This window comes from Salmo trutta, chromosome 24 (genome assembly GCF_901001165.1).
Source record: "Salmo trutta chromosome 24, fSalTru1.1, whole genome shotgun sequence".
Taxonomy (NCBI): Eukaryota; Metazoa; Chordata; class Actinopteri; order Salmoniformes; family Salmonidae; genus Salmo; species Salmo trutta.
Genome location: NC_042980.1, coordinates 3,070,848 through 3,095,435, shown reverse-complemented (window position 1 = coordinate 3,095,435; position 24,588 = coordinate 3,070,848). Strand labels below are relative to the sequence as shown.

Sequence of the window (24,588 nt, the reverse complement as noted above, 5' to 3'; positions counted from 1 at the left end):
TCTCGGGATGGCCGTGCAGTGACTGTGGTTCCTCTCCATCGCTCGTTGTGTTGATTTCATCATGTCAACTTTGGTGATATTTTTTGCTGTTGAATCATCTTGCAAATGCGCGTTACATTTGCAATATTGCGCGTTACGTTTGCAATATGATTCAATGGGCATTTAGCATCACAAATTTAGGCAAGCTCAAAAATACTGCAGAAATGCATTATTGACTGGCTCGATGAACTCGGGATGGCCGGGCAGTGACTGTGGTTCCTCTCCATTGCTCGTCACCCAGCAGTCAGCGTCCATCAGTCAATTAGATGTCATTTTGACACCAAACTGATAGCATCTGACACAAAATCCACTTTTTCCAACTCGTATAGAAGCCAACTATCACATATGTCAGAGAAGGCCCATAATTCACAGTGCTTTCAATTTTAACCATAAAAAAACCTAAAACACATAGTTACGTTATAGCTGCGGGTCCAGCTCTGACATTATGTGTAGGCCTATGTGAGGCGACCCCGAATCCGAAGTTTCGGCTCGATAGGTCATTCGGTGCCCGAGCAATGGCCTAATTGGTGCTGAAAATCCACTTTTTCAGGGCGTTACTACGGGGTCCCTGAATGAGCTATCGGACAGAGACATTGGGGTCCGTCTCTATGGGCCGAGGCGGTTTCAATGCACCTAGTCTTGCGACTCTGGGACATTTCTACATGTCGCCATGTCCGTGATATTCAAAATGAATTGAAAATATTGCAAATGTACGAGGCGGTTTCTCGGTCAGAGAACCTTCTAGAGCCCCATAAATCACCGTGCACTATCGACTTGAGCTCTAGAACAGGTTTCTAAAATTTCGGAGCTCTAGGTCTGACGGTTCTTGAATCGTTTGAACGAAAGTAACTATTGAAGGCGGTATAAGCCTCTAAGCCCCACACTATGTACCTATGGCCAAATTGTGTGTGTGTGTTTTTGTTTTTTTTTGCAAAAAGAATAGACACACGTTGTCTTTGGGGTAGGCATATACAGAATCCTGAATATGAAAACTCTACCTTAAGAATTGACTGAGTAACAGATGGTTGAGTTGCGTGATTTTCACTATCTGCAGGTGGCAATATGACAATAGCTCTTGGGTGTTTTTAACCACTTCCGGTTGTCACAGGAAGCTCTTGCTTCACACACGTTGTCTTTGGGGTAGACATAAACAGAATCCTGAATAAGAAGTCTCTACCTTCAGAATTGACTGAGAAACAGATGGTTGAGTTGCATGATTTTCACTATGCGCACGTAAGATGACAATAGCTCTTGGGTGTTTTTAACCACTTCCGGTTGTCACAGGAAGCTCTTGCTTCACACACGTTGTCTTTGGGGTAGACATAAACGGAATCCTGAATAAGAAGTCTCTACCTTAAGAATTGACTGAGAAACAGATGGTTGAGTTGAGTGATTTTCACTATGCGCACGTAATATGACAATAGCTCTTGGGTGATTTTAACCACTTCCGGTTGTCACAGGAAGCTCTTGCTTCACACACGTTGTCTTTGGGGTAGACATAAACGGAATCCTGAATAAGAAGTCTCTACCTTAAGAATTGACTGAGAAACAGATGGTTGAGTTGCGTGATTTTCACTATGCGCACGTAATATGACAATAGCTCTTGGGTGATTTTAACCACTTCCCGTTGTCACAGGAAGCTCTTGCTTCACACACGTTGTCTTTGGGGTAGACATAAACGGAATCCTGAATAAGAAGTCTCTACCTTAAGAATTGACTGAATAACAGATGGTTGAGTTGCGTGATTTTCACTATCTGCAGGTGGCCAAATGACAATAGCTCTTGGGTGTTTTTAACCACTTCCGGTTGTCACAGGAAGCTCTTGCTTCACACACGTTGTCTTTGGGGTAGACATAAACGGAATCCTGAATAAGAAGTCTCTACCTTAAGAATTGACTGAATGACAGATGGTTGAGTTGCGTGATTTTCACTATATGCAGGTTGTCCATATGACAATAGCTCTAGGCTGTTTTAACCACTTCCCGTTGTCACAGGAAGTTCTTACTCAACACACGTTGTCTTTGGGGTAGACATAAACAGAATCCTGAATAAGAAGTCTCTACCTTAAGAATTGACTGAGAAACAGATGGTTGAGTTGCGTGATTTTCACTATGCGCACGTAATATGACAATAGCTCTTGGGTGATTTCAACCACTTCCGGTTGTCACAGGAAGCTCTTGCTTCACACACGTTGTCTTTGGGGTAGACATAAACAGAATCCTGAATAAGAAGTCTCTACCTTAAGAATTGACTGAGTAACAGATAGTTGAGTTGCGTGATTTTCACTATGCGCACGTAATATGACAATAGCTCGTGGGTGATTTTAACCACTTCCGGTTGTCACAGGAAGCTCTTGCTTCACACACGTTGTCTTTGGGGTAGACATAAACAGAATCCTGAATAAGAAGTCTCTACCTTAAGAATTGACTGAGTAACAGATGGTTGAGTTGTGTGATTTTCACTATATGCAGGTTGTCCATATGACAATAGCTCTAGGCTGTTTTAACCACTTCCCTTTGTCACAGGAAGTTCTTACTCAACACACGTTGTCTTTGGGGTAGACATAAACAGAATCCTGAATAAGAAGTCTCTACCTTAAGAATTGACTGAGAAACAGATGGTTGAGTTGCGTGATTTTCACTATCTGCAGGTGGCAATATGACAATAGCTCTTGGGTGTTTTTAACCACTTCCGGTTGTCACAGGAAGCTGTTGCTTCACACACGTTGTCTTTGGGGTAGACATAAACAGAATCCTGAATAAGAAGTCTCTACCTTAAGAATTGACTGAGTAAGAGATGGTTGAGTTGCGTGATTTTCACTATGCGCACTTAATATGACAATAGCTCTAGGCTGTTTTAACCACTTCCCTTTGTCACAGGAAGTTCTTACTCAACACACGTTGTCTTTGGGGTAGACATAAACAGAATCCTGAATAAGAAGTCTCTACCTTAAGAATTGACTGAATAACAGATGGTTGAGTTGCGTGATTTTCACTATCTGCAGGTGGCAATATGACAATAGCTCTTGGGTGTTTTTAACCACTTCCGGTTGTCACAGGAAGCTCTTGCTTCACACACGTTGTCTTTGGGGTAGACATAAACAGAATCCTGAATAAGAAGTCTCTACCTTAAGAATTGACTGAGAAACAGATGGTTGAGTTGCGTGATTTTCACTATGCGCACGTAATATGACAATAGCTCTTGGGTGATTTCAAACACTTCCGGTTGTCACAGGAAGCTCTTGCTTCACACACGTTGTCTTTGGGGTATACATAAACAGAATCCTGAATAAGAAGTCTCTACCTTAAGAATTGACTGAGTAACAGATGGTTGAGTTGCGTGATTTTCACTATGCGCACGTAATATGACAATAGCTCGTGGGTGATTTTAACCACTTCCGGTTGTCACAGGAAGCTCTTGCTTCACACACGTTGTCTTTGGGGTAGACATAAACAGAATCCTGAATAAGAAGTCTCTACCTTAAGAATTGACTGAGTAACAGATGGTTGAGTTGTGTGATTTTCACTATATGCAGGTTGTCCATATGACAATAGCTCTAGGCTGTTTTAACCACTTCCCTTTGTCACAGGAAGTTCTTACTCAACACACGTTGTCTTTGGGGTAGACATAAACAGAATCCTGAATAAGAAGTCTCTACCTTAAGAATTGACTGAGAAACAGATGGTTGAGTTGCGTGATTTTCACTATCTGCAGGTGGCAATATGACAATAGCTCTTGGGTGTTTTTAACCACTTCCGGTTGTCACAGGAAGCTCTTGCTTCACACACGTTGTCTTTGGGGTAGACATAAACAGAATCCTGAATAAGAAGTCTCTACCTTAAGAATTGACTGAGAAACAGATGGTTGAGTTGCGTGAATTTCACTATGCGCACGTAATATGACAATAGCTCTTGGGTGATTTTAACCACTTCCGGTTGTCACAGGAAGCTCTTGCTTCACACACGTTGTCTTTGGGGTAGATATAAACGGAATCCTGAATAAGAAGTCTCTACCTTAAGAATTGACTGAGTAACAGATGGTTGAGTTGCGTGATTTAAACTATGCGCACGTAATATGACAATAGCTCGTGGGTGATTTTAACAACTTCCGGTTGTCACAGGAAGCTCTTGCTTCACACACGTTGTCTTTGGGGTAGACAGAAACAGAATCCCGAATAAGAAGTCTCTACCTTAAGAATTGACTGAGAAACAGATGGTTGAGTTGCGTGATTTTCACTATGCGCACTTAATATGACAATAGCTCTTGGGTGTTTTTAACCACTTCCGGTTGTCACAGGAAGCTCTTGCTTCACACACGTTGTCTTTGGGGTAGACATAAACGGAATCCTGAATAAGAAGTCTCTACCTTAAGAATTGACTGAGAAACAGATGGTTGAGTTGCGTGATTTTCACTATGCGCACGTAATATGACAATAGCTCTTGGGTGATTTTAACCACTTCCGGTTGTCACAGGAAGCTCTTGCTTCACACACGTTGTCTTTGGGGTAGACATAAACAGAATCCTGAATAAGAAGTCTCTACCTTAAGAATTGACTGAGTAAAAGATGGTTGAGTTGCGTGATTTTCACTATCTGCAGGTGGCAATATGACAATAGCTCTTGGGTGTTTTTAACCACTTCCGGTTGTCACAGGAAGCTCTTGCTTCACACACGTTGTCTTTGGGGTAGACAGAAACAGAATCCTGAATAAGAAGTCTCTACCTTAAGAATTGACTGAGTAACAGATGGTTGAGTTGCGTGATTTTCACTATCTGCAGGTGGCAATATGACAATAGCTCTTGGGTGTTTTTAACCACTTCCGGTTGTCACAGGAAGCTGTTGCTTCACACACGTTGTCTTTGGGGTAGACATAAACAGAATCCTGAATAAGAAGTCTCTACCTTAAGAATTGACTGAGAAACAGATGGTTGAGTTGCGTGATTTTCACTATATGCAGGTTGACCATATGACAATAGCTCTAGGCTGTTTTAACCACTTCCCGTTGTCACAGGAAGCTATTGCTTCACACACGTTGTCCTTGGGGTACATATAAACAGAATCCTGAATAAGAAGTCTCTACCTTAAGAATTGACTGAGTAACAGATGGTTGAGTTGCGTGATTTTCACTATGCGCACGTAATATGACAATGGCTCTTGGGTGATTTTAACCACTTCCGGTTGTCACAGGAAGCTCTTGCTTCACACACGTTGTCCTTGGGGTACATATAAACAGAATCCTGAATAAGAAGTCTCTACCTTAAGAATTGACTGAGTAACAGATGGTTGAGTTGCGTGATTTTCACTATGCGCACGTAATATGACAATGGCTCTTGGGTGATTTTAACCACTTCCGGTTGTCACAGGAAGCTCTTGCTTCACACACGTTGTCGTTGGGGTAGACAGAAACAGAATCCTGAATAAGAAGTCTCTACCTTAAGAATTGACTGAGTAACAGATGGTTGAGTTGCGTGATTTTCACTATCTGCAGGTGGCAATATGACAATAGCTCTTGGGTGTTTTTAACCACTTCCGGTTGTCACAGGAAGCTGTTGCTTCACACACGTTGTCTTTGGGGTAGACATAAACAGAATCCTGAATAAGAAGTCTCTACCTTAAGAATTGACTGAGAAACAGATGGTTGAGTTGCGTGATTTTCACTATATGCAGGTTGACCATATGACAATAGCTCTAGGCTGTTTTAACCACTTCCCGTTGTCACAGGAAGCTATTGCTTCACACACGTTGTCCTTGGGGTACATATAAACAGAATCCTGAATAAGAAGTCTCTACCTTAAGAATTGACTGAGTAACAGATGGTTGAGTTGCGTGATTTTCACTATGCGCACGTAATATGACAATGGCTCTTGGGTGATTTTAACCACTTCCGGTTGTCACAGGAAGCTCTTGCTTCACACACGTTGTCTTTGGGGTACATATAAACAGAATCCTGAATAAGAAGTCTCTACCTTAAAAATTGACTGAGTAACAGATGGTTGAGTTGCGTGATTTTCACTATCTGCAGGTGGCAATATGACAATAGCTCTTGGGTGTTTTTAACCACTTCCGGTTGTCACAGGAAGCTGTTGCTTCACACACGTTGTCTTTGGGGTAGACATAAACAGAATCCTGAATAAGAAGTCTCTACCTTAAGAATTGACTGAGTAACAGATGGTTGAGTTGCGTGATTTTCACTATGCGCACTTAATATGACAATAGCTCTTGGGTGTTTTTAACCACTTCCAGTTGTCACAGGAACCTTAGAATCGACACAGGTAGACCTCACAGTAGCCTGATGGATTGTTGTAGAAGACAGGTTCATAAGGCATTCATAACCCACATAGGCTTCAGGTTGAATTTTGGAGAATAGTCTATGTGTTCCTATGGGGAGAGAAGTCATTGCACACAGTTTGATCTAAACACCTTCTTTTCACTGTGAAGGGTTAATGCCACAGGGTCAAGGTTGGCTTGCACAGATCGGGAGGACCTCAGGAACGCTCCTGGTTCCTCTCCATCGCTCGTTGTGTTGATTTCATCATGTCACCTTTGGTGACATTTTTTGCTGTTGAATCATATTGCAAATACACGGATGCGCATTTGCAATATGATTCAATTGGCATTTAGCATCACAACTTTGGCATGCTCAAAACCACTGCAGAAATGCATAATTGACTGTCCCGATGAACTGGGGATGGCCGTGCAGTGACTGTGGTTCCTCTCCATCGCTCGTTGTGTTGATTTCATCATGTCAACTTTGGTGATGTTTTTTGCTGTTGAATCATGTTGCAAATGCGCGTTACATTTGCAATATTCCATGTTACGTTTGCAATATGATTCAATGGGCATTTAGCATCACAAATGTGGCATGCTCAAAACCACTGCAGAAATGCATAATTGACTGTCCCGATGAACTGGGGATGGCCGTGCAGTGACTGTGGTTCCTCTCCATCGCTCGTTGTGTTGATTTCATCATGTCAACTTTGGTGATATTTTTTGCTGTTGAATCATGTTGCAAATGCGCGTTACATTTGCAATATTGCGTGTTACGTTTGCAATATGATGCAATGGGCATTTAGCATCACAACTTTGGCATGCTCAAAACCACTGCAGAAATGCATAATTGACTGTCCCGATGAACTGGGGATGGCTGTGCAGTGACTGTGGTTCCTCTCCATGGCTTGATGGTGAGTTTTTTTTGTGATTTTTGGAAAAATGTCCAAAATGACTAGGTGCGACCCATACTGGATGGGCACTGATGGAAGGTGCTCCCTACCCAACCGCGGACCCCTTGCACCACCCTAAAGTCATTTAAAAGCCTTCTAAAAAAATACTCCTGGTAACCCATTTCGGGTCACCATGTGCACTGATGCGCATTTGCAATATGATTCAATGGGCCTCAACATCACGAATTTGGCATGCTTAAAAACACTGCAGAAATGCAAAATGAACTGTCCCGATGAACTGGTGATGGCCGGGCAGTGACTGTGGTTCCTCTCCATGGCTTGATGGTGACATGAGAGAAGTGGGATTGTCGTTTTTTAGCAATTTTTTTGAAAAATGTCCAAAATGACTAGGTGCGCCCCATACTGGTTGGGCACTGATGGAAGGTGCTCACTACCCAACCGTGCACCCCTTGCACCACCCTAAAGGCATTTAAAACCATTCTAAAAAATTACTCCTGGTAACCCATTTCGGGTCACCTTGTGCACTGATGCGCATTTGCAATATGATTCAATGGGCCTCAACATCACGAATTTGGCATGCTTAAAAACACTGCAGAAATGCAAAATGAACTGTCCCGATGAACTGGTGATGGCCGGGCAGTGACTGTGGTTCCTCTCCATGGCTTGATGGTGACATGAGAGAAGTGGGATTGTCGTTTTTTAGCAATTTTTTTGAAAAATGTCCAAAATGACTAGGTGCGCCCCATACTGGATGGGCACTGATGGAAGGTGCTCACTACCCAACCGTGCACCCCTTGCACCACCCTAAAGGCATTTAAAACCATTCTAAAAAATTACTCCTGGTAACCCATTTCGGGTCACCATGTGCACTGATGCGCATTTGCAATATGATTCAATGGGCCTCAACATCACGAATTTGGCATGCTTAAAAACACTGCAGAAATGCAAAATGAACTGTCCCGATGAACTGGTGATGGCCGGGCAGTGACTGTGGTTCCTCTCCATGGCTTGATGGTGACATGAGAGAAGTGGGATTGTCGTTTTTTAGCAATTTTTTTGAAAAATGTCCAAAATGACTAGGGGCGCCCCATACTGGATGGGCACTGATGGAAGGTGCTCCCTACCCAACCGTGCACCCCTTGCACCCTCTAAAGGCATTTAAAACCCTTCTAAAAAATTACTCCTGGTAACCCATTTCGGGTCACCATGTGCACTGATGCGCATTTGCAATATGATTCAATGGGCCTCAACATCACGAATTTGGCATGCTCAAAAACACTAAAGATATGCAAAATTGACTGTCCCGATGAACTGGGGATGGCCGGGCAGTGACTGTGGTTCCTCTCTATCGCTCATTGTGTTGATTTCATCATGTCAACTTTGGTGATATTTTTGCTGTTGAGTCATATTGCAAACGCACGTTACGTTTGCAATATAGCGCGTTACGTTTGCAATATGATTTAATGGGCATTTAGTATCACAAATGTGGCATGCTCAAAAATACTGCAGAAATGCATAATTGACTGGCCTGATGAACTGGGGATGGCCGGGCAGTGACTGTGGTTCCTCTCTGTCGCTCATTGTGTTGATTTCATCATGTCAACTTTGGTGATATTTTCTGCTGTTGAATCATATTGCAAACGCACGTTACGTTTGCAATATAGCGCGTTACGTTTGCAATATGATTTAATGGGCATTTAGCATCACAAATTTAGGCATGCTCAAAAATACTGCAGAAATGCATAATTGACTGGCCCGATGAACTCGGGATGGCCGGGCAGTGACTGTGGTTAATCTCCATTGCTCGTCACCCAGCAGTCAGCGTCCATCAGTCAATTAGTTGTCATTCTGACACCAAACTGATAGCATCTGACACCAAATCCACTTTTTCCAACTCGTATAGAAGCCAACTATCACATATGTCAGAGAAGGCCCATAATTCACAGTGCTTTCAATTTTAACCATAAAAAAACCTAAAACACATAGTTACGTTATAGCTGCGGGTCCAGTTCTGACATAATGTGTAGGCCTATGTGAGGCGACCCCGAATCCCAAGTTTCGGCTCGATAGGTCATTTGGTGCCCAAGCAATGGCCTTAATTGGTGCTGAAAATCCACTTTTTCAGGGCGTTACTACGGGGTCCCTGAATGAGCTATCGGACAGAGACATTGGGGTCCGTCTCTACGGGCCGAGGCGGTTTCAATGCACCTAGTCTTGCGACTCTGGGACATTTCTAAATGTCGCCATGTCCGTGATATTGAAAATGAATTGAAAATATTGCAAATGTACGAGGTGGTTTCTCGGTCAGAGAACCTTCTAGAGCCCCATAAATCACCGTGCACTATCGACTTGAGCTCTAGAACAGGTTTCTAAAATTTCGGAGCTCTAGGTCTGACGGTTCTTGAATCGTTTCAACAAAAGTAACTATTGAAGGCGGTATAAGACTCTAAGCCCCACACTATGTCCCTATGGCCAAATTGTGTGTGTGTGTTTTTGTTTTTTTTGCAAAAAGAATAGACACACGTTGTCTTTGGGGTAGGCATATACAGAATCCTCAATATGAAGTCTCTACCTAAAGAATTGGCTGGATGACATAGGGTTGAGTTGCGTGATTTTCACTATATGCTGGTTGACCATATGACAATAGCTCTTTGCTGTTTTTAACAACTTCCGGTTGTCACAGGAAGCTCTTACTCAACACATGTTGTCTTTGGGTTAGACATAAACAGAATCCTGAATATGAAGTCTCTACCTTAAGAATTGACTGAATAACAGATGGTTGAGTTGCGTGATTTTCACTATATGCCGGTTGACCATATGACAATAGCTCTTGGCTGTTTTTAACAACTTCCGGTTGTCACAGGAAGCTCTTGCTTCACACACGTTGTCTTTGGGGTAGACATAAACAGAATCCTGAATATGAAGTCTCTACCTTAAGAATTGACTGAATGACAGATGGTTGAGTTGCGTGATTTTCACTATCTGCAGGTTGCTTATATGACAATAGCTCTAGGGTGATTTTAACATTTTCCGGTTGCTCCAGGAACCTTAGAATCGACACAGGTAGACCTCACAGTAGCCTGATGGATTGTTATAGAAGACAGGTTCATAAGGCATTCATAACCCACATAGACTTCAGGTTGAATTTAGGAGAATTGTCAATGTATTCCTATGGGGAGAGAAGTCATTGCACACAGTTTGATCTAAACACCTTCTTTTCACTGTGAAGGGTTAATGCCACAGGGTCAAGGTTAGGCTTGCACAGATCGGGAGGACCTCAGGAACGCTCCTGAGGTTGAATTGTGCTTCTAACCCTAATGGTTCTCTCACTGTCACCCATAAGCACTTGACATATTGGTGCAGGCCTCATTTTGGGCCTAGTTTTCTCACGGTCGCTGCGCTCATACCGAGCAAGCTACGGTCAAGCGGGGCGTCTCATTGAACTCGTCTCAGCCTAGAGATAATGGTAATGCCATTGCAGGCTCTTTGTGTCTTTAAGCACCGCTCTGTGTCACTCCGTCCTTGCTGTGTGTGTGTTTGAGAGAGCTTTTCTTTGACATCTGATGGGATAAATGACTGATTTACAGTTCATGAGGGTTGCCTAGTCACACATATGAAGTTGTGGAAAGATCTGACCTTTTTAACCCTTCAAAGCAGCCCCTATGACACCATTATAAGGCATTTCTGGTTGACACAGGAATCTGAACGTTAGGCTCTTATAGAATATTGAGTTTTAAGTGTTTCTGTTAAGAACTGACTTATTTACAGAGGGTTGAACAAGTGTGTGTTGTTTCAGAAAATCACAGAAAATCACAGAAATCTCGCAGAGCTCCGAAACCTGCCTTAACGGACTCATCTGAACACGCTGCAACTGGATATGTAACTTTTTTGAAAAAAAAAACCTCTTGTTGTTGAATATCACCAATGTGTCATTGTACAATTTCTCTGAAATGAACATTGGTAAATGCATGGTTCCTTTTCTCCTGACACCGTAGGCTCATGTAGTTTGATGTGAAGTGGTCAAATCAGCACTCTATTTTCCTCTTTGACTTTCAATCCCAGAAAAATAGCCTTAACTCGAAAAGCGTCGAGGCCTCGACTCCATCCTGTTCGGGGCCAACTGCCCATTATGCCAAACCCACGCAGACCGAGTTTCGTCTTCGAATTGTCTTCGGTTTAGGAGAAAAAGCCGTGTCGCATTTGGTGATATATGTTACATTTGCAATATGATTCCATACGCCCTCTCGTGGAATAATCCGGGACTGCAAGGAAATGACCAAAATTAGAAAATTTAATTAAACGGAAACCGAAGGTCCGAGAGACTCCGTTCGATGACTTCCTGGAAGATCCGGCCCCCGCGAGCGGCCCGACGCCGTCCGCGGATTTATCGGACGTGGTCGGACGTCTAGTAAGGGAGGGTACATTTGCAACATGGACTTTCTCACTAACCATACGGATGGCGCACGCGACGTCCCTTCATGTATGGAAGTCAGAGGTCGGGGCCCGAGACACACACTGTGCACTCTAGGCCGGGTGCCCGCGGGTGGTTCCCGAACCCACTCTTCCAAGTTTGAGGGCTGTGGGTAAAAATTCACAGACAGACAGACAATCCTGGTGAAGTGATTGTATTTTTTGGGGGGGTCAAAAACAGAGACAGACAGACAGACAGACAGACAGACAGACAGACAGACAGACAGACAGACAATCCTGGTGAAGTGATTGTATTTTTTGGGGGGGTCAAAAACAGAGAGAGACAGACAGACAGACAGACAGACAGACAGACAGACAGACAGACAATCCTGGTGAAGTGATTGTATTTTTTGGGGGGTCAAAAACAGAGAGAGACAGACAGACAGACAATCCTGGTGAAGTGATTGTATTTTTTGGGGGGGTCAAAAACAGAGAGAGACAGACAGACAGACAGACAGACAGACAGACAGACAGACAGACAGACAATCCTGGTGAAGTGATTGTATTTTTTGGGGGGTCAAAAACAGAGAGAGACAGACAGACAGACAATCCTGGTGAAGTGATTGTATTTTTTGGGGGGTCAAAAACAGAGAGAGACAGACAGACAGACAGACAGACAGACAGACAGACAGACAGACAATCCTGGTGAAGTGATTGTATTTTTTGGGGGGGTCAAAAACAGAGACAGACAGACAGACACACACACACAGAGACACACACACACACACACACAGAGACACACACACACACACACACACAGAGACACACACACACACACACACACACACACACACACAGACAGAGACACACACACACACAGACACACACACACACACACACACACACACACAGAGACACACACACACACACACACAGACACACACAGACACACACAGACACACACACACACACACACACACAGACAGAGACACACACACACACAGACACACACACACACACACACACACACACACACACAATCCTGGCCAATGTTTTTTTTTTTTTTAAGTAAAATGGCGGGAAAACGGGGGACCCCATGAAGGGGGCTTCGCCCTTGTTTCAGTTTGGATGATTCTTCTTTTTTCATTCCTTCTCTTCTTCTGCTAGCTGTTTTACATAGCTTTGTGTATTTCTTTTTCCTTGACAATGAGAGAGAAGTGTTGCACCGTTCCCGGAGGTACTGCAATACCGGGTCGATGCGTGGAGCGGATGGAGCAAGCCCCATTTCCGACTCCCTGTTCGAAAAATCCATTTAATATGTAGTCCCCCGATGGGGGACATATCAGATATTAAACTGATAAGAACAGATGATGATTAAAAGATTTTATTACTGTTCAAAAAACATAAGCATAATAAACAAACCATCAACAATCATAATCATAATCATCACTACAAATAACATCAACACAAGGCATTTGAAATTTCAAAACAAATGAAACCCAAATTAAAAACTCAGGGGAGCACCTTCCCTCCCCCTCAATACTCACTTAAACTACATACCTAAATCTCTACATTTCCCAATTCCCCATACCTAACTTATTCCTTTTCCCTATTCCCTTCACCACAGTCCTAAACCCCCCTTCCACCTCTCCCGGGCAGCATGCTGCCCCCACTTCCTCTCCTCCCTCTTCATCCTCCCCCTCACATTTTCTTCCACCCTCCTCACTATCCCCTCCACTCCCCAATCTCTCCCTGTTTTTACCATGTTCTGTCTGGCTTCCCACAGCCCCCGTTTAAAGAGGCTTATGAGAAGCCATAGTAGAAATCTGTCCCTTACCGTCCCCCTCGCTCTCCCTACTCCTCTCTCTACCCGAGCCCACGACAAAATAAAATCCCCTCTTACCTTACCTAACAACACCCGTGCCCTAGCCCATACTACTCCGGCAAAGGCACAGTCCCAAAAGGCATGGCGCACTGTCTCCTCCCCGCCACAAGAAGCTCTTGGGCAGGTGGGGGATCGCGCCAAGCTATGCCGGTACATAATGGAACGCACCGGCAAACACTTGTGGAGGCTCAACCAGTTCAGGTCCTTGAGCCTGTTATCCAGACCCTGCGCCTGCACTCCCTCCCAGACCACCGCCGGGATACCCACCACAGGTGCCGGACACCCTCCCTGTCTGACCTCCTCGTACAGGTGCTTGTGGTCTAAACCTACACGGGCAACTTCAACCTCGGGGTGCGCACGTAACCACTTGGCCGCATGACCAAAGTGCCACGGCAGCTGTTCCGCCCGAGGACCCGTGTTAGACCACACCATTACGCTTCTCGCCTGGTATGAGAAGAACACCCGCAGGAGGTAACCGGACGGGTGTACTACCGGATGAGCAAGCTCTGTCAACAAAAAAGAAACAAAAATTGAGTCCAGCTTGAGGGGGAAGTGTGGTACCCCCCTACCTCCCTCCCCAATGGGGCAAAGCATGCGTGCCCTGGCGACCCACTCGTACCTGCCACCCCACATGAACTGAAACACTAGCCCCACTAGATGCCTCCTCAGACAAGCCGGCAATGGGTAGATGTACGCCAAATATAAAAGAGATGGCAATACATCCACCTTGAGGACCAGGACCTTGCCTACAAAAGACAACGACCTAGCCCTCCACATCGCTAGCTTCCTCTGTACCACTGCGATGCCCATGTTCCAGTTCAGCGTCGCTGAGCCGGAGGTCTCAAATTGAACCCCGAGAATCTTCAGGGCCCCGTTACAGAGAGATAACCCCCCGGGCACATCCGTCCTACCACGCCATCTTCCGAAAAACTTAACGGAAGACTTCGCGTGGTTAAGAACCGCTCCCGACGCTCGGGTGAAGTCCCCAATAATGGCAAGGGACCTTGTCAAGCACGAGTCCTTGCAAAGCAGCAAGGAAGTGTCGTCGGCGTACTGCCTCACCTTAACGCGCAGACCGCCACTTCCAGGGATTAACAAGCCTTCCACCCCTGTGTCTGCCCTAATGGCAGCCCCCAGAGGCTCCATGTACAGAACGAAGAGGAGAGCCGAGAGCGGGCACCCCTGCCTGACCCCTGACGAGAGGTCAAAAACGTCACCCATGTGACCGTTTACGCTAACCCGGCACCCCGCCCCGACATATAAAGTACGGATCCATCCTATAAACTTTTCCCCAAATCCTAATCTACCTAACACTCTGAAAAGAAAAGATCTATTCACGCGATCAAAGGCTTTCGCCTGATCAAGCGCTGCTACCATTAAAGGCAGTCCTCTATCTTCTACCCAAGCGATGGAGTCCCTAATCAACTGCAGGTTCCACCTAATAGAGCGACCCTCTACCCCGCACGTCTGATCCTCATGGACGACGTAGGGAAGGGCTGTGCGCAACCGGTCTGCTAAAACCTTTGCAAGTATCTTGTAATCTACGCACAGCATGGTCAACGGCCGCCAGTTGCCAAGGTCGGTTGCTTCCCCCTTCTTATAAAGAAGTGACAGCACACCGACAGCCATTGATCCCCCCGGGACCCCCGTCTCAAGGATGGCCTTCAAGACTTCGAGGACCACTGGTCCAAGTATACCCCAAAACTTGAGGTAAAACTCGGCCGGCAGCCCATCCATCCCAGGCACCTTCCCTTTTCCCATCCTCCTGAGAGCGCTCTCAACCTCTTCGAGGGAGATCTGAGCCTCCATCACATCTCTAATGTCCTCCGGCAATCGCCGGGACAAGTGTTCTAAAAACACATTTCCCTGCTCTACATCTATTTCCCTTTCCTTAAATAAACCTCGGAAATGATCAGTTGTCACCCTGACCATTTCCTCCGGTTTTCTCACTATACTACCATCTTCTTTCCTCACCCCGTTCATTATCTTCCTACTCTGTCTGGCCCTAACCGACTTAAAGAACATAGCGGAACAAGTCTCATTATGTTCTAAAAAGCCATTATGCGCACGCTCCAGGAAAGCTCGAGCCTTCCGCTCCTGCAGCTCCCTGAGCTGTGCCTTCAGGGCTGTGGATCTCTCCCAGTCAATCGACCCGCCGAGGTTGCCTGCCTCGTACTCGAGTTCAATCAACCTTTGGATACGATCCACCTCCCTCCTTTCCTCCCTTTTAGTCCTCTTACAATATCCTATTATAAAGGCCCTAATTCTTACCTTAACTAAATCCCACCAATCCAACACCCCCTCGCACATGGACCGGAGGCCTTCAAGCCTCCGAAAGAAACCAAAAAAGGCGTCGACGAAAGCTTGCTCCTCCAGCACATCCCGATCTAATTTCCAGTACCCCCTACCGAAGAGGCAGACTGGCGGCCCCACCTGCAGTAGCACCCCGTCGTGATCCGAGAAGAACACAGGCAACAGCCGCCCAGACAACTGACCCAAAGACCTAGATAGAAAAATGTAATCGAGCCTCCGCGCAACCCCCCGAGAGTTGCGCCATGTGGGGCCAGCCATTGTCGGAGTAGTGTGCAGGCCTCCATCAACCAGGCCATGGCAAGCCATTAGCCCGGTTATGGCGCCTGCACTGCTATCCCCCGCTAACCCTAAATCTATGTTAAAATCACCTCCTATCACCAAGTGCCTATTTGTAACACACAGGGGCGCCAGACAGTCCACCATCTCCCTCCTGCCTGCCGCCTCCTGTGGCCCGTATACCACCACTAATCTAAATTTACAATCCCTTAACGTGACATCCACCCCCAGAACCCTCCCCTGCATAACCACAAAAGAGCCCTCCACCTTTACCTCCCTGTGCCCACACAAAATCCCTACCCCCGATGAATGCACCCCCCCTATGCCCCAAACTGACTCCCCCTTGTCCCACTCCCTCCTGAACCTACTAACATCCCCTCCATCCCTCAGGTGAACCTCCTGCAAAAAACAAAAATCAAACCCCACACCCTCCAAATAACTAAATACCGCCCTCCTCTTAACACAATCCCTTAATCCCCTAACATTTAAACTAACAAACGTAAAATTAGTCCCCATGAATTAAAATGAAAACAAAAAAAACCTTCTCCATTAAACTACTAACCCCATACAGAAAGACCCATAAAACAGGAGGCTCACCCGATGCTCCCCTGCTCCATCTCCTCCAGCTGGGACGTCTTCTCCTCTGACACCCCTCCGTTCTCCTCCATCTCCTCAATTCCCTCAATCCAGGATGCAGGTATGGTGTTAGGCACCTGAGTGCCCTGCATCCCGGATTGTCCATCCAATTCCTCCAAGCTACCCTCTGTTGGACCTAGGACGGCGAACCCCATGTCCCCCAGCAGGTAACTATGTCCCCCCCCCTTTTCCCAACCCCTATCTGTGTCTGGGGGGTCCAAATCCACCAGTAGTGGGCCCGAGGGAGAAACCAATGAGGACCTCATCTTCTCTCCCTCACCCATCAATCGCTTGGCCTCCCCCCCCCCCCCCTCACACCCTCCGCCGTTCGGGCTATCCCTCTTCTTCAACCTCTTCTTCAAAGATGGAGGTATAGTGGAAGCACTTTCAACGCTCGTCGCCAGCTCCTCCACCATCCCCCTCATTTCTTCAACCAGGGCACTCGACATCTTGCTTTCCCCCCACTCCTTCACTCTTTCTCCCTTCTCCGCTTCTTCCTCTGTCCCCGTCTCCACTTGTCCCTCCGTTCCCGTCTCCGTTTCCTCCTCCACCTCCTCTCTCTCCACTGTCCCCGTCTCCTTTTTCTCCGTTCCTTCACCTCCTTCCGCCTCCTTCCCCTTCTCTCCTTCTGTTCTGATCTTCTCTTCCGCTTTCCTCTCTCCTCTCGCAGCCTTCTTCCTCACCTCCTCTTCCCGTGCATCCTTTTCCCCTGTGCCATTACTGTCATCCGGGCCCTTTCTTTCTCTTCTCCCCCCATCCCCCGTTCCCCCTCCAGCTGCAGAGGCGTACGACCTCTGACGAGCCGGGCAATCACGCCACAGGTGTGCAGACGAGCCGCACCCGTGGCATGCCTTCGGCTCGTCACAATCTTTGGCCTCGTGCTCTCCCGACCCACAGAACCTGCATTTTCTGGTGTTGCACGAGGCCAAGACATGACCGTAGGCCATACACCTCCTGCAGAAAGGAGGCTGACGGGCATAAAACAATGTCCCCCTGTCAGCCCCCAGGGAGAACATCGCCGGAGGATGGAGGTAGCCACCCAAACCCTTCGGGTCCTCCCTGAGAAGAGCCTGGAACCCTCTCCTCCCGTTCCAGAATCCCAGGGAGTCCCTGAGGTACCTTGCTGAGGAGACATTTTCCATATATCTCCCCAGAAAGGCCCTCACCTCCTCATCCTTTACATGTGGATTGTACATGTGGACGGTGACCACCCTGAAATTGTTCCTAGCCAGGCTGGTCACCTCGTAATGGCACAGGGGTCCTTCTCCTTTCTCTGCCCTCACCTTCTTCATGACTCCATCGTGCTTCTCCTCCAAATGAAACGTAACGTCATACGCCTTCTCCATTGGGTTCCCTTGGAGACAGAGAACATCCTTCACCTGTAGTTTCAGGCACCCCATCAGAATGTTCCTCCCGAACGTCTCCCTCCCCCACGGCTCCATCTCCTTGTCCGTCCAGGAAAACCTCACGGTGTTGGCCAGACCAATCCCTGGTACTTGCCTGATTGGCTTTTGCTGCGCCATCACTTCCACAATAAATGCTCTCTTATAAAGAAGCCAAAGAAAAATGAAAACCGAGAACTTCGATTCCCACCAAAAAGGACACCAAAAATTTCCTCCCTCCTGCCTTCCTTCGACCTTCTGACTCAGCGGGCTTTGGGGCACCTCGGTACCAAGCTTGATCTGAGCCAAAAGGCCGAGAAGCGATAACCCACAAATTGACCCCTGCACCCGCCGGGCCCCCGGGGGTCTCGGCAGACCTCAGCGGTTTGGCAAAAGTTGTCTCCTCCCCACCCGACGCTTCCCTGGTGACAGGCGGGTGTTTTTTTTAACAAGTCGCTAATGCGTCTTTAAGTCACTAGCTCTTTAAGCCTAGTGCGACTATTTGTTCAAAGCCCGGAAAACACGTCAGTCGTCGTCGGGCTTGAACTCAATTGCCCGAGCGACTACTTTGAGTGGAAAAATACGCCGGTCGGTCGGTCGGTCAGCCGGCTTCAAGTCAAACGCCTGAGCAAAAAGTCTCGGCGTCATCTCTGTCAATTTCTCTTGAAACAAGATACCGGGCTCTGCCAGAAGCAAAGCCCTTCCAAAAATATGTTGAACTCGTAAGTGTTCCTCTCCACGGAAGTCTTTAGTAAAAGGCGAAAGGCTTGTGCGTAATGAAGAGAAACCAGAGTCGTATGGAAGTCAGAGGTCGGGGCCCGAGACACACACTGTGCACTCTAGGCCGGGTGCCCACGGGTGGTTCCCGAACCCACTCTTCCAAGTTTGAGGGCTGTGGGTAAAAATTCACAGACAGACAGACAATCCTGGTGAAGTGATTGTATTTTTTGGGGGGGTCAAAAACAGAGACAGACAGACAGACAGACAGACAGACAGACAGACAGACAGACAGACAGACAGACAGACAGACAGACAGACAATCCTGGTGAAGTGATTGTATTTTTTGGGGGGGTCAAAAACAGAGAGAGACAGACAGACAGACAGACAGACAGACAGACAGACAGACAATCCTGGTGAAGTGATTGTATTTTTTGGGGGGTCAAAAACAGAGAGAGACAGACAGACAGACAATCCTGGTGAAGTGATTGTATTTTTTGGGGGGGTCAAAAACAGAGAGAGACAGACAGACAGACAGACAGACAGACAGACAGACAGACAGACAGACAGACAATCCTGGTGAAGTGATTGTATTTTTTGGGGGGTCAAAAACAGAGAGAGACAGACAGACAGACAATCCTGGTGAAGTGATTGTATTTTTTGGGGGGTCAAAAACAGAGAGAGACAGACAGACAGACAGACAGACAGACAGACAGACAGACAGACAATCCTGGTGAAGTGATTGTATTTTTTGGGGGGGTCAAAAACAGAGACAGACAGACAGACACACACACACAGAGACACACACACACACACACACAGAGACACACACACACACACACACACAGAGACACACACACACACACACACACACACACACACACACACAGACAGAGACACACACACACACAGACACACACACACACACACACACACACACACAGAGACAGACACACACAGACACACACAGACACACACACACACACACACACACACACACACAGACAGAGACACACACACACACACACACACACACACACACACAATCCTGGCCAATGTTTTTTTTTTTTTAAGTAAAATGGCGGGAAAACGGGGGACCCCATGAAGGGGGCTTCGCCCTTGTTTCAGTTTGGATGATTCTTCTTTTTTCATTCCTTCTCTTCTTCTGCTAGCTGTTTTACATAGCTTTGTGTATTTCTTTTTCCTTGACAATGAGAGAGAAGTGTTGCACCGTTCCCGGAGGTACTGCAATACCGGGTCGATGCGTGGAGCGGATGGAGCAAGCCCCATTTCCGACTCCCTGTTCGAAAAATCCATTTAATATGTAGTCCCCCGATGGGGGACATATCAGATATTAAACTGATAAGAACAGATTTTTTTTTTTTAGAAAATATATTTATTACGTTCAAAACCAACCAAAATTTTTACCACTCAATAAATTCAAACACAAATTCCAATAAACACGAAAATAGACATTTCAAAACTATTCATCACTAACCAACCCAAAACCCATACCCATATAAAAATAACCAAAAAACACTCACCCTATACTCCCGACCGACGGGGACGCCTCCTCCCCTCCTGACGCTCCCCCGTCGGCCGCCATCCCCTCTCCCCTGGAAACAAACACACTACCCGGCACACCCACCCTCTGTTCCTTGTGCCCCCCACTCAAATCCACCACCCCCCCTCCTTCCCGACTCCGGCCCGGGGACCCCATGCCCCTAAACAGGGAGCTTAACCCTCCCTCACTCGCCCAATCCTGGGCCATACCTGAGAAGTCCAGATCAGACAGGGGTGTAAAGGAGATGGAAGAGGGGGCCCACGAGGGCCCCGCAACCTCCCCCTCCCCCCCCCCCCCTGATCTGCCTCCCCCCCTCTTTCTCCAACCCTCCCCCTCACGCTCTCCTTCCTTTTTGATTTTTTTTTTTCCTGGCTTAGTAGCCGGCAACAAGTTTTCATATGTCTTCCAAGCCTTCCAATCCCTACTCCTTCCCTCTTCCCTCATTTCAGTGTCCCCCCAATCCTTCACTCCCGCTGCCTTCTCTGTCTCCATCCTTTCTATCTCCTTCTTCTCCACCGCCGTCTTCTCAATCTCCTCCCTCTCTGTTTCCTTCTCCATCTCCTTCTTCTCCACCACCGTCTTCTCTGTCCCCTCCACTCTCTTTTCTCCTTCCTCCTCCTGCTCCTTCTCTCCTTCATCTGCCTGCTCCTCCTCTCTTTCCGCCTCCTGCTCCTCCTCTCTTTCAGTCTCCTTCCCTTCTGGTTCCACCAAATCCATTTCTTTCTCTCCCTCTTCTCCTGCTGCCGTTCTTTCCTTCTCCTCCCGCTGTATGTCCTTTTCCTCCGTGCCTCTCCTTCTTTCTTGTTCCCCTCCTCTTCTTCCCCCATCCCCGGCTCTCGCTCCCCCCCCCAGCTGCAGACGCGTATGACCTCTGACGCGCCGGGCATTCACGCCACAGGTGCGTCTGCATGCCACACCCGTGACATGCCTTCGGCGCGTCACAGTCCCTCGCCTCGTGCTCGGTAGACCCACAAAATCTGCATTTTCTTGTGCTGCACGAGGCGAGGATATGACCGTAGGCCATACAACGCCTGCAAAACGGGGGCTGACGTGCGTAAAACAACGTCCCCCGGTCAGCCCCCAGGGAGAACATCGCAGGAGGATGGAGGTAGCCACCCTGACCCTTAGGGTCCTCCCTGAGGAGTGCCTGGAAACCCCGCCTGCCATTCCAGAACCCCAGGGAGTCCCTGAGGAGCCTTGCCGTTGAAACCTTATCCATATAGCGGCCCAAAAAGGCCCTCACATCCTCATCCTTCACATGCGGGTTATATAAGTTGACGGTGACCACCCTAAAATTGCTTTTAGCCAGGCTGGTCACCTCATAATAGCACAGGGGTCTCTCCTTCTCCATCTCTCTCGTCATCCTCAAGACTTCCTCATGCTTCTCCTCCTTCTGTAGCGTCACCTCAAAAGCTCCTTCCCTCGGATTATCCTGGAGGCATAGCACGTCCTTCACTTCAAGTTTCAGTATCCCCAACAATATGGTTCTTCCGAAAGTTTCCCTTCCCAATGGCTCAATCTCTTTGTTCTTCCATGTGAACCTCACCGTATTCGTCAGTCCGACTCCTGGTACCTTCTCATTATGCGCCATTTTCAAGAAAATATTGGCACTTTCAATCAATGAAAAAAGAAAACTCTCCAAAAGGAAGCCACTGAAAACCCGAAAAAAACTTGGAGAAAAAAACTCCGTCAAAAACCTTTACCGCCCTTCTTCCTTCGACCTTTTGGCTCAGCGGGCTCTGGGGCACCTCGGTACCAAGCTTGATCTGAGCCAAAAGGCCGAGAAGTGATAACCCACAAATTGACCCCTGCACCCGCCGGGCCCCCGGGGGTCTCGGCAGACCTCAGCGGTTTGGCAAAAGTTGTCTCCTCCCCACCCGACGCTTCCCTGGTGACAGGCGGGTGTTTTTTTTAACAAGTCGCTAATGCGTCTTTAAGTCACTAGCTCTTTAAGCCTAGTGCGACTATTTGTTCAAAGCCCGGAAAACACGTCAGTCGTCGTCGGGCTTGAACTCAATTGCCCGAGCGACTACTTTGAGTGGAAAAATACGCCGGTCGGTCGGTCGGTCAGCCGGCTTCAAGTCAAACGCCTGAGCAAAAAGTCTCGGCGTCATCTCTGTCAATTTCTCTTGAAACAAGATACCGGGCTCTGCCAGAAGCAAAGCCCTTCCAAAAATATGTTGAACTCGTAAGTGTTCCTCTCCACGGAAGTCTTTAGTAAAAGGCGAAAGGCTTGTGCGTAATGAAGAGAAACCAGAGTCGTATGGAAGTCAGAGGTCGGGGCCCGAGACACACACTGTGCACTCTAGGCCGGGTGCCCGCGGGTGGTTCCCGAACCCACTCTTCCAAGTTTGAGGGCTGTGGGTAAAAATTCACAGACAGACAGACAATCCTGGTGAAGTGATTGTATTTTTTGGGGGGGTCAAAAACAGAGACAGACAGACAGACAGACAGACAGACAGACAGACAGACAGACAGACAATCCTGGTGAAGTGATTGTATTTTTTGGGGGGGTCAAAAACAGAGAGAGACAGACAGACAGACAGACAGACAGACAGACAGACAGACAATCCTGGTGAAGTGATTGTATTTTTTGGGGGGTCAAAAACAGAGAGAGACAGACAGACAGACAGACAGACAGACAGACAGACAGACAATCCTGGTGAAGTGATTGTATTTTTTGGGGGGTCAAAAACAGAGAGAGACAGACAGACAGACAATCCTGGTGAAGTGATTGTATTTTTTGGGGGGTCAAAAACAGAGAGAGACAGACAGACAGACAGACAGACAGACAGACAGACAGACAGACAATCCTGGTGAAGTGATTGTATTTTTTGGGGGGGTCAAAAACAGAGACAGACAGACAGACACACACACACAGAGACACACACACACACACACACAGAGACACACACACACACACACACAGAGACACACACACACACACACACACAGACACACACACACACACACACACACACACACACAGACAGAGACACACACACACACAGACACACACACACACACACACACACACACACAGAGACACACACACACACACACACAGACACACACAGACACACACAGACACACACACACACACACACACACAGACAGAGACACACACACACACAGACACACACACACACACACACAGACACACACAGACACACACAGACACACACACACACACACACACACAGACAGAGACACACACACACACAGACACACACACACACACACACACACACACACACAATCCTGGCCAATGTTTTTTTTTTTTTTAAGTAAAATGGCGGGAAAACGGGGGACCCCATGAAGGGGGCTTCGCCCTTGTTTCAGTTTGGATGATTCTTCTTTTTTCATTCCTTCTCTTCTTCTGCTAGCTGTTTTACATAGCTTTGTGTATTTCTTTTTCCTTGACAATGAGAGAGAAGTGTTGCACCGTTCCCGGAGGTACTGCAATACCGGGTCGATGCGTGGAGCGGATGGAGCAAGCCCCATTTCCGACTCCCTGTTCGAAAAATCCATTTAATATGTAGTCCCCCGATGGGGGACATATCAGATATTAAACTGATAAGAACAGATTTTTTTTTTTAGAAAATATATTTATTACGTTCAAAACCAACCAAAATTTTTACCACTCAATAAATTCAAACACAAATTCCAATAAACACGAAAATAGACATTTCAAAACTATTCATCACTAACCAACCCAAAACCCATACCCATATAAAAATAACCAAAAAACACTCACCCTATACTCCCGACCGACGGGGACGCCTCCTCCCCTCCTGACGCTCCCCCGTCGGCCGCCATCCCCTCTCCCCTGGAAACAAACACACTACCCGGCACACCCACCCTCTGTTCCTTGTGCCCCCCACTCAAATCCACCACCCCCCCTCCTTCCCGACTCCGGCCCGGGGACCCCATGCCCCTAAACAGGGAGCTTAACCCTCCCTCACTCGCCCAATCCTGGGCCATACCTGAGAAGTCCAGATCAGACAGGGGTGTAAAGGAGATGGAAGAGGGGGCCCACGAGGGCCCCGCAACCTCCCCCTCCCCCCCCCCCCTGATCTGCCTCCCCCCCTCTTTCTCCAACCCTCCCCCTCACGCTCTCCTTCCTTTTTGATTTTTTTTTCCCTGGCTTAGTAGCCGGCAACAAGTTTTCATATGTCTTCCAAGCC

At 47.3% G+C, this 24,588-nt stretch overlaps 2 non-coding genes and 3 pseudogenes across 2 annotated transcripts; all 5 read right to left on the bottom strand.

Moving 5' to 3' along the window:
* Positions 1–12,843: 12,843 nt before the first annotated feature.
* LOC115161568 (uncharacterized) lies at positions 12,844–13,011 on the bottom strand (annotated as a pseudogene).
* Positions 13,012–18,799: 5,788 nt separating this feature from the next.
* LOC115161629 (U5 spliceosomal RNA) lies at positions 18,800–18,916 on the bottom strand. Its single transcript, XR_003869326.1, has one exon. It is a non-coding gene; the product is annotated as a U5 spliceosomal RNA (small nuclear RNA).
* A 1,141-nt stretch (positions 18,917–20,057) lies between these two features.
* LOC115161551 (uncharacterized) lies at positions 20,058–20,233 on the bottom strand (annotated as a pseudogene).
* Positions 20,234–22,546: 2,313 nt separating this feature from the next.
* LOC115161628 (U5 spliceosomal RNA) lies at positions 22,547–22,663 on the bottom strand. The gene has a single exon (XR_003869325.1). It is a non-coding gene; the product is annotated as a U5 spliceosomal RNA (small nuclear RNA).
* A 1,172-nt stretch (positions 22,664–23,835) lies between these two features.
* On the bottom strand, positions 23,836–24,010 carry LOC115161556 (uncharacterized; annotated as a pseudogene).
* Between the last annotated feature and the right edge of the window lie 578 nt (positions 24,011–24,588).